The sequence below is a fragment of the Solanum stenotomum genome, chromosome 6 (assembly GCF_019186545.1).
Source record: "Solanum stenotomum isolate F172 chromosome 6, ASM1918654v1, whole genome shotgun sequence".
NCBI classification, from domain to species: domain Eukaryota; kingdom Viridiplantae; phylum Streptophyta; class Magnoliopsida; order Solanales; family Solanaceae; genus Solanum; species Solanum stenotomum.
This window is the reverse complement of record NC_064287.1, coordinates 20,602,702-20,617,113: the sequence shown is the minus strand read 5'-3', so window position 1 is coordinate 20,617,113 and position 14,412 is coordinate 20,602,702.

The window sequence follows — 14,412 nt, the reverse complement described above, 5'->3', positions numbered from 1 at the left end:
GGTGTAAATTGTATAGTATGATAATAATATATTTTTAGAAATAACGATTTTTTTATGATTAGAAAGTTAAGATATTTGATTATTTATACCATGTTAGAAGTTTTATTTTCTATGAGTTTCCTTGATCATGCTTGTAATTATTTCAAACTATTGATGTATTTTTATACTTTTGTGTTATTATATTATCATATTATATATTATAAATTAAAATTTTAAAGATCCATAGAGATTACGCCCACGTCTCAAGGCTTACGCCACACCCTACGCTAAGTAAAACGTCCCGGCTCACGCCCCCGCTGATCCTCATGTATGTAACTTTCAACTTTTGAACGTGAGAGTTTTTAATTGATCAACACTTTATCTCATACAACATGATTGGTTTACCACTTTGTAGAACTTGCCTTTAAAATTTAATGGCACCTTCTTATCACACAACACTCTGGATGAGATCCTCCATTTCATCCACCCTGCAACAATGCGGTAAATGACATCATTGAAAATAGACCAAAGATATTTGAACTTCCTCTCTTTTGAATGACATGTGTATCAATGCACACTTTCTAATCCACTTTATGTGTTACATCACTGAACTTACACTCCAAGTATTATGTCTTGGTTCTCCTCAATATAAACCTTTTTACTCCAAAGTCTGTCTCCAAATCTCCAGCTTAACGTTAATTTTGTTGCAAATTCATCAATCAAAACTATGTCATCTAAAAATAACATACACCATGACACATCACATTGAATTTGTCGCGTTAATACATCTATAACCAATACAAATTAAAACAAGCTAAGGGCTTATTCGTGATGCAACCCCATCAAAATTGAAAAGTCATTTGAGTCTCCTCCCACTGGCCTTACCCAAGTCTTTATCCCCTACTACAATATATTAAAAATGGTTTTAGAAAGGGAACACTTAATATGTGAAACCATAAAATCATTGTTACAAGGCTTTATAAGATAACAAAACAATGTTTGGATTCTCCCATTACTATCGTTATTGAACATACACGCGCATACAATAATCATGTCCACAAACAATGTATACAACCATATATTGGTTGGAATGGAATGGGTTATTATAGTTTTAAAGGCAATTTGATACATTAAGCTTTTATTGTGCGTAATCATGTAAAGGATCAAACTAATATTCCATTTGTAGTAAGAAGCCTGAACCTTGCATGTTCACTAAAGACTAAATTTGTGGCCTCAAGTCTCTAACCTCTGGATATGAAGTAAGTCAAAAATGTTAAAAGCGAAAAAGCTACACGTATTATGGAGAATAATGTGAGTTGATAGTGTTATGTACTAGGACAATGTAAAGTTTTGATGATTAACGAACGAGTGACTAAACATAACAAAGAAACACATAACAATCAGGTCCTTTACATGTCTCAACAAAGATGAGTAGTGTTCAAGAAAAGATATATCACGAGGAACCAATTCCTATCTAGATCTACAAAAGAAGAGTTGGTACTATTGAGAATGAAATATATGTTTATTTAATGTGCCGCGACGTTAAATAAAATGTTTATTGGAGAAAATCCAATTGTAGTAGTATAGTTTTTAATTTTAATGTAATTTATTTTTATAAATAGTGTAATGTTTGTGTTGTTTATGATGTGTAGATTAGGAGAAGTTTGATTGCTCAAAATTAAAGCTAAGGATCACATTTAGTCAGATGTGTGTGGTCGTGCGACTTTATGGAAATTAGAAGAAACATGTTTTAGCCAAGCCCGAGAGTGCCTCCGAGAGTATCTCTATTCCTTGTTTTAATTTTTACGATAACTTACTTTGAGGACAAAATATTATTTTATGTGTGAGGTGAGAGTACTTTTGATAAATTATTTTATCTAACCTAGTTTGGGTTCTCGATTTTTATTTTTGGTTCGTTTTTCAAGGATATTGCCATTGAATCGGGAGATTGTTATTTTTAGGAGTATATTGTTATAATATTGTTAGGAGAAAATAAAAGTAAAGACCCTTTTTGACTTAGTTGATACTAGCATATTTGGAACAATGTTTGAGTAGTACTTTCCTGTGAATATGTTTGATTTTACAAAAACAACAAACTTTTTGACATAGGCCCATAGTTGTGACTCTGTATATGACTTGTCATATTGTAGTTCTCTTTGACATTGTCTATCTAAAAAGTAGAATTGATCCATCTTGATTGATACTCAAGTAATGTGAAGTGAGAAATTCCTGCATATTCCATATTTTGCATTTTAGTGTGGAACATGTCTTGTATGTTATTAATGCGAAACAAAAAGTGTTGCCCTGTTAGAAAATGATATATAATAAACTTTCTTTGATGCCTTGTTAAACTTTAGCCTTTTCAAATATTATATCACTAGTTATCCCTTTGAACTTGTCACATTTCGTTTGGTACTTGCATTCTTTTCCTTGAACATTTTGTTGGATTTCTAATTATTCACCATGCTTTCTTGAGAATTGTAGCATAGTTTGTGACAAAATTGACTAAATGTGAATAAAATGGACGGTGGAGTGAAAATGGTGTCTAATGATAGTTGCAAAGTGATGAAAAAAATAATTTAGAAATAACGTGATATAAAAAAAGGTATATAAAGAAAAATATTTGATATAAACAATAAGTGAAACATTCTTGATATCATGAGAAGAACCGGTGACAATAGTTGATGAAGAAAGGACTGAAAATTATTGATGAAAGAAAGAAAGAAAGTAAAGTAATGAAAATAATGGGTGATGAATTCTTAGGAAAGTGTTAGTCACCACTTTATAATTTTTCTACCTGTCCGTTAGCCAACATTACAACCTGTTGAAATTCCTATTGATCTTATCTGAGCTATGCTTAATTAGTGGAGTTATAACTCTCAAATGTCCACTTTAAAACCAATTAAAAGGGACAATGGTCGTAGTCAATAAAAAATCCAACTAAGAATCGGGATCGAATCCCACAGGGAATGGTATATCGTAGAGAATTCTTACCAAAAAATTTGGATTGTAAAATCATTCTTTTGTCATAGTAAAATCAAGTGGGTGTATGATTCCACCAATTTAATGAAAAGCTTTGGTTATCAATTATCACAATTAAACTAAAATTACGGAAATCTCAAGAATTAACAAGCAATCAAGGGGTGCGGGGATTGAAAATCAATGTCACATTGGGATAATTGTGTTGCTTTATAGTGATGAACATTCATGAATAAGCTAAGTCATCTTCAATGACGCTAATCTTATTTTGATCTCATAACATCCTTGCATAGAATCTCCTTTAGAACTCATAGCATCCTTGCATAGAATCTCCTTTCAATCTCGTCTATATGGCAAAGTATAGGATGGCCCTAACAATGTGAGACGAAACGTTGTATCATTGCTAGGCTCATGGTAATGGCTATCAGTTAGAGAAACTCCCCACAAAGTACAATACATTATTTTCATGTTGCTTTCATTGTATATCTTATTGTAAAGCTTAAATGGTTTTTACTTCATATTCATGGATTGATCCAGTTATGTTGCTTTTAATCGTTCAAGCTAGTCAGTTGTTTACTCTAACCTTATCACATACTCACACATTCAATGTACTGATGTCATTCGACCTACATTGTTTCATGATGTAGATACAGGTGTTCAAGATCATCAACAGGCGTTTCGTTGAGGTCATTTGACATTCTAGTCAGCTTTGGTGAGCCTTCTAATATTCCGGAGGACTTCACATTTACCTTACAATTAGTAGTTTTGAGATGTCGTGGGTCTTGTCCCAATATCCTTATGTAATAGTAGAGGCTTCATAGATAGATAGAGTTGAGGAGTTTTTCATTATTTACTTTCTTTGAGTTGTTTTACAAACTATAAGTATTCTCATTGAGTATTGTTCAGATTGACTTTTTTAAAGTTAAGTATTTGAGTTTAATGAATTTAATTCAGTTTTAAGCTTATGTATGCTTGAGCTAGTCTCTTGCTTGTAGTCAACCATGATGAGGGTTTGTTTGGGGACCAACAATGGTTCTCGAGTGCCAGTCACGTACAGGGTGTAGACTCGGGTTGTGACAAATTTGGTATCAAAGCACAAAGTTCAAGTGTCCTAGGGTGTCTATGAAACCGTGTTAGTAGGATCTTATGTATGGTTGTGAGGGCCCCACTTCTATAAATGAAGGACTACAAACATTTAAGAAAAGTTTCCCTTCTTTCATACTCTAAATCGTGCAATAGAGTGGTGTCATAAGGAACTTATTCAAACTCGTGCATTTCTCAGATTCATTCGACTATCCCTCATACTCAAGGTAGTTGAAAAGAAAAGCCCAAATCCTTATCGATGAGTTACTCTCAGCAAAAATCTTGAGAAAGTCATGAAACTGCAGAAGGGATTAAGAGAAGAATGTGAATGAGCTTAAGTGTTGAAATTCGAAATAATGCACTCTTATTCATATGAATCGTGTGTTCGAGCTAAAAGCAAGATGTATTCCCAGACTCTTTAACCTAAACCTTGTTTCAGTTGAGACCCCTATGGGAAAGTGTGTTTTAGATATTGGTTAGTGTTTTCACCTGAAAAGATAGTATGAGTTATGATGTTATGAGAAATAGTAGTAAAAGTGCTCAGAGTTAGAAGACTGCATGTAGAGATTTAGTAATCTATGAAAGAGAGATAGTGATCATGCAAATTAGGTTGTTGCAGTCATGCACCCACTAAGTTATTAATAAGGAGTTTTCCCTTATGGGTAGACTAAGAAATGATGAGTTTGTGCAGATTTCATGATAGAAGGTAGAGGAATAGTTACGAGTTAGGATGAGTTAGAGTATACTTTAACTAGAAAGTAATTTATGATGATGTGTCATTGTGTTAGTAACGACCAAGTGTAGGTGTTGAATAGAAGAGTAGGAATATTCATGAGGTGATAGGTCTAAGCTAGGCTTATGATTTTGAGGGAGAGCCCATAATATTTAGAGGGTTACAAAACTAATTAGGCAATGATGTATAGAAAATGGGTAAATAGTACTTAAGTTGTTAAAGGAAGTGTGACGGTAAATTGTAAGTATGAAGACTGAGAGATAAAGATTTACTACTTGTCATGAGGTTTTAGTGGGTGAGTGTTTCCTAATTTTTTATCTAGTAGTTTTAAGTTAGTATAGTAAGCTAGCAATCATATTGATATTCGGGATTAGTGATAAAAATTAATCTTGAATTTGAAATGAGTGTCATGATAAAAAAATGGAAACATGAGGGTGATGATGTTAATCTTGAGATTTGATCTGACAGACTCGACATAAAGTAGGTGAGGAATTAAGATGTTAGCTGCAATGAATATGAGTGGTACAAGTGAGAGATCCTAACTTTTAGATAAGGGCAGTGAAGTGCGGCTAAGCCATAAGAGTAACAAGAGCATTAAGAAGTGTACCCAGTATTGTATGTAATCAGATGAGGTTCCAATTAAGTTAATGATTTTTCATGTGTGCCTAGATAGTATATTTGAGCTATCAATGTAGAATAGGATGATGTAATAATTATTATTTTTTCCTTAAGAGTTAGATGAAGCGGCCTTATAAGCCAATGAGAAGAGGTTAATAGAAGCATCTTCGAAAGTGGTCTTAGAAAGAGTCTTAGTACCTGCTTATGCAAAGTTCAGTAGCCATAAGATAAGCCTTTCCCGAGTATTAGAGTAAAAGGAATGTAGATCAGTGTAGAGATGATGGAATAGATCCATAGCTTTCAAGTGTTAGTTTTAGACCTAAGAGGGATATGATAAGATGAGAAATCAAGTCAAGTGTTGAGAATGAGATAGGGATGTCTTCATAAAGAGTTAAGGAGTTACATCAATTCATTCATACTCTAGCGTATTCTTCAAAGTTCAGTCATTTCAACATCATGATGATGTTTCTTACATCACAATTGTGTTCATGACCTATGCTCATACACTTCAGAGAGATTCACATCTATGCTCAGTTTTCAGAATGAGGGGCAAAGACTTTAGCCCATTAATCTAAAGCTTAATCCATAAAGTTATGGATATCAGCCTCATTATATGAACCTATTCATATAAGCACTCATATCTCATAGTATTTTCAGTTTTACGAATTCATGATTTACTCTCAATGGCTAGTAACAAAATGTTATGCCATGCATATTCTTATATCAAACTTCTCGAATGAATCTTGCTTATGATCTTTCGCCCTAAAGTTCTTTCATTACTCATTTTTAGTTTTGGAGTGGTGTTATTAATAGTAGTTATGTGATGATAGAGAAAAGGATTGCTAGTTCTTATTGTGATAGTTATAGTGTGTTTATTCCATCTAAGGTTATAAACGTGGAGGAAGAAGGAGATAAGGTTTTACGATGAGTAATAAGTCCGATTTCTGGTGATAATGCATGAAAGTTCAGATGATAGAAGTGACAAGAGAATGATAAATTCTTAAAAAATTGATTAGTAGGATTCCATGGAGTGGTTAAGGTTGTAAGCTTGAATCTGGTGTTGTTAACATGTGGAAAATGCGAGATACATTAGGTGTTTCATGATATGAGCTCAAGGTTAACTGAATGTAGTGGTAAGGAGTTGTGCTCTTGGCATGAGGTTTCCTACATAGGTATAGAACACGAGTCTTTTGATTTAGATTAGAATAATTGCCCTATGTTAAGTACTTTGTGATTTTGAGTTAGGCTTGAATATAGTAAGAATAACACATTTCCATTCTCACTCCAGCCTTCATTCGAGGACGAATCATTCCAAGAGGGAGCTACTATAACATCCCAAAATTTTCTAAGTTAAGACCCGAGTCATTATTTATGGTGAATAAGATTTGTACTGAGTGATTCTAAATTTTCTTAGATGTTAAGGTCACTAAAATTCCATAGCATAAAGTTGAGTTGAAAACTTTCTTTCTGGTTGAGTTTCACTAAGAGATTTCACTTTGGTCAACTTCAAACGACCATATCTTTTAGCACATAAAGAGTTAGGTGGCCCATGAGCTATCAAATCGAAGGCCTTCGAGTCCTCTTTCCAACGCCACCAAGTTTGCTAAATTCTAAACTCAATAGAGGTTTTGAGTTCTTGAGGTGAGAGTCTTGCGAATGAGTGGTGTTTCTTGATAGATTTTGAGTGATATCTTGATAATTTCGTGTTGGGTTTATGAATCAAAGAGAGTTTGGAAGAAACCAATCGATTCTAGATGAGGTACGACCCAAAATTTAACAAGAAAATTCATCAGATTTCTGGGTCCGTGCTGGGGCAATGCGCCTTCATAGCGCTAGGAGGGCTGGGACAATGTGCCCCCATAGCGGCAGGAGGGATGGTGCCCTGCACCAGCATTGCACCCCAAAGTACTCCCAGTACTTTAGGGGCTAGCGCGATGCGCCCCCACTATGCTAGAGTTGTCTACCATTTTTTTTCTCTGTATGTGTTTGTCTTCGTTCTTTCCTTGATATTGACTCTTAAAGTCTTCATTAATCATTGAAATATCCTACATATCCTAATCATATCTCTTAAATTACATTTCAAATTAAAAAGAGATTAAGAGGAAGGTTCAAGAGGGTCCTTTGAGTCAAATTGAGATTTCTTTTGAAATTGATTATAGTTTCGAACCAAGTCTTAAGAAGAGTTGTATTCATGAGTTTCTTTATGGTTATTTAAGTCCTCGAGTTGAGTCGTTCATGTTGATAATTCCGCATGAACCCTACGAATTGAGTTATAAGTCTTGAGAGTCTTTGGAAGCCAATCATTGTGTTTCAAACTGACTTTGGGGAAAAAGTTTAAAGGTTCTACACATATGTACCTATGTTGACTATTTGACTTGAAAGATAAGTTTATAAGTGCATGTTTTAAGAATGTAAACACGTCTAATATTTTGAGAAGTATTTCAATCAAGTAAGAAGTCCATTCCTTGTAATTGGTGAATTGAGCATGAGGTTATATAAATTATTTTGGGAGTAATATCGAACACCGAATTGGGTTAGAGTCTTTTATGATTTGGAAGTCCCATAAAACTATGTAGCCAATGTAGGATATGATAGCATTGATTGTTCATGTGACTCCTCACAACCTCTGAGAAGGCCAATTATATGGATCCATAGTCAAGATATCATCCTATACCTCAGCAAAGTATAGGATGACCCTATCAACGTGAGGCTAAACGTTGTATCATTTCTAGGTTCATGGTAATGGTTGTCGGTTAGAGAAACTCCCCACAAAGTAAAGTATATTATTTTCATGTTGCTTTTAATTGTAAAGCTTAAATGGTTTTCATTTCATATTCATGGATTGATCCAGTTATGTTGCTTTCAGTCATTTAAGCCAGTAAGTTGTTTACTCTAACCTTATCACTTACTTGTACATTCAATATAGTAATGTCATTCGACCTGCAACGTTTCAGGATGCAGATACACGTATTCAGAATCATCAACATGCGTTTCGTTGAGGTCATTTGAGATTCCAGTCAGCTTTGGTGAGCATTCTAATATTCCAGAGGACTTCACCTTTACCTTACAGTTAGTAGTTTTGAGATGTCGTGGGTCTTGTCCTGATATCCTTCTGTAAGAGTAGATGCTTCATAGATAGATAGAGTTGGGGAGTTTTTCCATATTTACTTTCTTTGAGTTGTTTTACAAACTATAAGTATTCTCAATGAGTATTGTTCAAATTGACTTTTTTAACGTTGAGTATTTGAGTTTAATGAATTTAATTCAATTTTAAGCTTATGTATGCTTGAATTAGTCTTCCGCTTGTAATCAGTCAGGATGAGGCTTCACTTGGGGACCATCAACGGTTCTCGAGTGCCGGCCACATCCAGGGTGTCTCGGGTCGTGACACCTTCAAAAAAAGTTGTCTATTTTTAATATAATATAATAAAATAAATAAATATGAGTATGGTATTTTTAGTTGGGAACTATAGTAGTTTAACATTCAAGTTTGAAAGTTCATGATTTTAAGTAGTACTAGTTTCATGGCACGTGCATAGCACGTGTATGCCAAGTAATATGCAATCTTTAAAAATAAATTAATATTATTAGAATAAAATTTGGTGTAAAAATTATAAATAAAAGATTAATTATTTTTTTTTTTGTTAATTGTCAATATAGATTGTCGTGTAGTGACTTATTTGTCAAGGTCACGATGATTGGTTATAGTCTAAATTCATAGAGATGAACAACCATAAATACATATGATAAATTCAACAGGAGTTTTTTTTTTTTTAAACGTCAGGAATTGTCAATTAACACTTTGTTGCTCATAAACTTTCACGGCTCAACGAAATTAACAAAGCATAGATTTGATTTTGTAATTGAATTGTACCTTTGAACCAAGTGTTATCTAGAGGTATCTTTTAAAATTATATATCTTATATACTTAAAATGAATATTTCATGAAATTTATTTCCAAGTTAAACTTATCAGTTATGGTAACTATTGCCCAATAAGTGATGTTACTGTTACTAACATTTAAACATCCGAAAAGCAAGAGATTAAATTAGTGGTAAATATCAAAATTATTATTTTTCATTACATGTATTTTCTTATTAATATTTTTTTTAGAAAACTACGTTCGTTAATTTCAAAAGAGAAATAAACCATCAAACATGTGTTCCCTTTTTTCTATGATATTTATTTCCATCACCCTTCGAATTGTAACTATTTTAATTAAACTAAAAAGAAATTGATGAGACCATTAGAGCAGTACAATTCTTATTACTAATTGAGAACAAAACTTTTAAACTTTCAATTCCCAACAAAAGATATTATCACACACACGAACTTGATTTCAAAATACACTTATCTTGAAAATTGGGTGAATGGCTTAACTCCTATAGCAAATAAAGTGATCAATTTCAACATCAACAATCTTATATTTCTTCTAAAACAGGTATAGTTTAAGTAACAAAATTTTCAAAATACACTATTTTTTGCCCCTCTATTGCACCAATCTAATATTCATACCAAAAAACATAGAAATCCAAGAATTTCTTTTGAAACAGGTATACTTTAATAAGAAAAATTTTAAGCTTTTCCATACAGGTTTTTAGTTAGTATATTTAAATAACTTTAATTATATATAAAAAAAGTGGGTAATTCAAATTGCATGTTAATAGAATTCAAAACGTATTAGTAGATGATACACAGTTAAATTTTGCTAGGGAAAGAATGTCATTTTTAAAGGGCTAAATTGTGTTCTCACATAAGAAGGGAGACAATTAAAGAGAATAATTCCTCATCAATCAACAAATAGTATGTCACTATAATCCGTGTATTAGAAGATTAACATCTAATGGAAGAAGGGAGGTAAAACAATAATTCTATCAACTCGGTTGGTCATTTTTTGTAATCCTTATAAAATTACTGTTTTACCTTCCTGATATCGACCCCGAGTCTCTTATGTTTGAGTTTTGAAAGTTGGTTTCCAAGTTTTGAGTAAAATTTTGAGAATTTGGTAAGTTTTGGTTTTGAAATGCTAAAGTAGCTTAAAAGTGGTTTTCAGAGTCTTTTGAAGTTTCGAGTGCTGAAATGAAATTCCATCGTTTCCATAAGTCTTGGACTGTTGAGTTTGGACTAGAAAAGTTGTCGATTTCATATTCGGAGTCACTTTGAGGATTTGAGGTCCTAAGTTGGAAATTGTTGAGATTTTAGCCTTTGAGATGACTTTGGTCAACATTTGGGGTTCGGGTGCTCAGATAAGAATTTCGACCGTTCCATTGAATTCGGAGGATGATTTTAGGCCTAGATGCGGTCTTGGTTGATTTTTGAGAGGTCTCGAGCTTGTTTTAGCCGTTTTAGTCGTTATATTAATTTTTTTGTGGTTTTCACTGATGTTGGGTCAAGGAGACCTCAGATTCATGTTTCAATGGCTCCATTGAGTCTGGAACATCGAGTATAATCAATTTGCATATGTGGTTTGTGGTCTCGGTGTTTCGAATGAATCTTGAGGGCCCTTTTGATGTTTTGGTATTGGTTGTTGTTTCTGGTGCTGCAGTCCTTGCTTAAGAGGAAACTAGTTCACAAAAGCGAGGCTGCACTTATGGGCGGGGTTCGCTTAAGCGGAACTTGGTTTGCAAAAGCGAGATTGACTTTTTGTGCAGGGTTCGCTTTAGCGAACCATGGGTTGCTTTAGCGATGGTCACTTAAGCGGAACCTGGTTCGCAAAAGCAACATTAGAGGGGGTTTTGACATGCAAAATTTGGGGTTTAAGTTCCATTTTTCATTTTTGAGCTTGAAAAATCCTTGGAGGCGATTTGTGAATTATTTGGGTAAGCTTTTATGATCCTAAAACCTCATTTCCCTTTGATTATTTATGGATTTTAAGATCAAATTTGAGATTTTGATTAGTAAATGACAAGGTTTTTCAAGAACTCAAGTTTTAAACTAAAATGGAGATTGTGAATCGATTTTGATACATTTTTTGAAATGGTTTTTTCCATTGAATTCCTAAAGCCTTGAACATGATTTTCAAGTATTAAATTTAGGATTCAAACCTTCTTTTTGAAATCGAGTTTTGAGTTAATTGACCCATTTTTCAAGGAAATTGGTATGAGTATTGTTGTTTCCAAAATTTTATTGTGAATGCTTGCTTATATATAGATTGTGTGGCTTCGAAAGTGATTCGAAAGGGGAAGACTCAACTCTTGGAGTGATTAATTGATTGGTTCAAGACAAGTGGTCTCTTAAGCTTTGTAATCTAGAAGAATTGTCTACTTCTCTTCATTATATATATGTTGGGGAGTGATTTGGAATGAGGTGAAGGGTTTTATTGCTCCACTTGATTAATGTTATAAACAAAGAAGGGATAAATGAAAAGTCTCTACGATGATAACGACAATTTGTTAATTGCCTTGTTGTGACCTTATGTGATTTATTTGATTAAATGCCTTGATGGCTTGAATGTGGAGTTGAATTACATGACGTGTTGTCTCTTCGTGTGGTGTGATATTGCTTGTATGCATTGATTAATGAATTTCGTGATGAGGCATGTGATGATTATTGATGATGAGGTCTTTTCTGGCAGGTGCTTGTAATGTCGAGGTAATTTTCAGCCAGTGCAATTCATATAAAGCCGATGGAAAATGGTTTCGGCTAGTGATTTGATATGAAGTCAATGGGAAATGGTTCCGGCTAGTGATTTTTGATATAAAGTCGATGGAAAATGGTTTCCTCTAGTGATTTGATATAAAGCCGATGAAAAATGGTCCCAGCTAGTGATTTAATATAAATCCGATGAAAAATGGTTTCTACTAGCTATATGACATAAGGCCGATGGAAAATGATTCTGGGGAGAGTTGATTCTTATGTTTGATGCATTTTGATGCTTATGATTGACTTATTAGTTAATTGTGATTTGTGTATTTGATACTTGTGATTTGACTACTTGATACGTGTTGGTTGTTGACTTGTGACTTTGGACTGTGAATATTGAGCCTTGTGAACTATTTATTGTAGAACTGTTAGGTTGGGTTGATTTCTTTGCAAGTTGTAGTTTGAGGAGGTTCGGTTAGGTTGAAAAGGAGTATTCAAATTCTAGCTAGGTTGCCATGTTTATTTGGTTGTTTGTTGGGTACCGTGTTGTTGGTACTCACTCACTCCTTACTTCTATACTTGTGTAGGTTTCGAGCCGGATCCGTGTGACCTCCTCATTCTTCTTCTTCTTCTTCTTTCGAGGCTTTTCAAGGATGATTTTGAGAGATAGCTGCTTGTCATCTCAACGAGCCCTCTTGTTCCTTTACTTTATGATTTGTTCTATTTGAGAAAAAAAGACTATATGACTTGTATTTATATTTTGAATTCTCTTTTTATATTAGTGGCTTGTACACGTGACAATCAAATTTTGGGGTGTTAATAGAAAGAATAATTTTTCTAGCTTTTATCTTGTTCTTGCGTTATCCTTCCGCATTTCATTCATTTTGTTGGGTTGAGGCTAACTTATCTTGGTGAGATAGACAAGTGTCATCGTGTCCATTGAAAATAGTTGGTTGATTGTTGCTGAAGGAGTATGAAGTATTGGAGTGAAGTATTGCATTGGGTTATCATTGTTCGAATGCATATTTTATCTCTACGGAGAGAAACGTTTCTGCAAAAAGTGTTGCCTTTTTTTGTGTGTGTGAAGTGTTGCTGAATATTGTTGATGCAGTGAAGAATTAGGGTTATGGTTGTTCAAAGGTGTGGTTTTGTTTCTCTGTGAAGAGAGTCGTTTCTTCAGAAAAATGCTCTAAAGCGTTGGTGGCTATTAGGTTAAAATTTACATGTCTATTTAGGCAATTTTAATTAGGTTTTTAAGGAGGGTGAATATGTAATTTAACCTTTAAGATAGGAAGTTCATACTTTTACTAGTTCTCGAAAATGTGTGTTGCACATCTATCTCATACTAATTAATATTAATATTTTAAAATGATTTCAATAATATTAAAGTATGCACGTGATAATAATCGTAGGAGGAAAATAAAAGTGCAAATTGATGAATGATTTGCTACAATTTGTTCACCATTTCTTTCTAATGTGGTACCTCAAATTTCATTGAGCTTCGGGCTCATTCAACTGTTGCAAATCACCTTGAGGTTTTTTAAGAAGTAAAGTAGAAAACTTAAAGAAACTGCAATTTTAAAATGAGAGGAAGTCTTTTTATTTATGGCTAACAAATGGTAGTATGAATAGGTGTTAATTTTGTCTTATCAAAAAAGTCACTACCCTTTGGAAATGTCACAATCCTTTGAAAAGGTGACAATCCTTCGAAAAAGTCACAACCCTTTGACAAAGTCACAACCCTTAAAAAAAGTCACAACTCATCAGAAAAGTTATAACCTTTTGAAAAGGTCACAACCCTTTGAAAAAATCACAACTCTTCAAAAAAATCACAACTCATCAAAAAAATTACTACTCTTTGAAACATTCACAACCTTTCAAAAAAGTCATAGCTTATCGAAAATGTCACAACCCTTCAATGAAAAAAAATTGTCTAGTTTTAATATAATATAAATAAATAAAAAATATACTAAATTGAGTGTTTTTAATTAGAAGTACTATAGTAACTTAACATTCAAGTTTGAAAGTTTATGCCTTTAAGGTAGTATAGAGGATAGATAGCTATAAATTGTGACGTCATTAACCCTTCTCATCTTGGGTGAAAAGAATAATGAAATTTAAAAAGATTGCCACAAAATCCAAAGAAATATTTAAAGTTCTTTAATTGGAAAAGATACTTGAAAGTTGAAATTATCTTTAAACACGGAAACAAAAATTGAGCAAAAACTTGAAAAAACTTTGAACTTCTAAAGCTCGCTCTTTAAACGTCTTCGAATTAGAAGTTGGAACAATGGGCAATGTGATGAACTAGTTATTTGGAATCAGAATCTATTGCCAACAGATCTTTTTAGTGATCAAATCAGGCAGCAAAATTTCCACAATAATTTTTGTCATCGTGCATTTTTAGATAGTACTACAAATCTGTAACCCACAAAAAC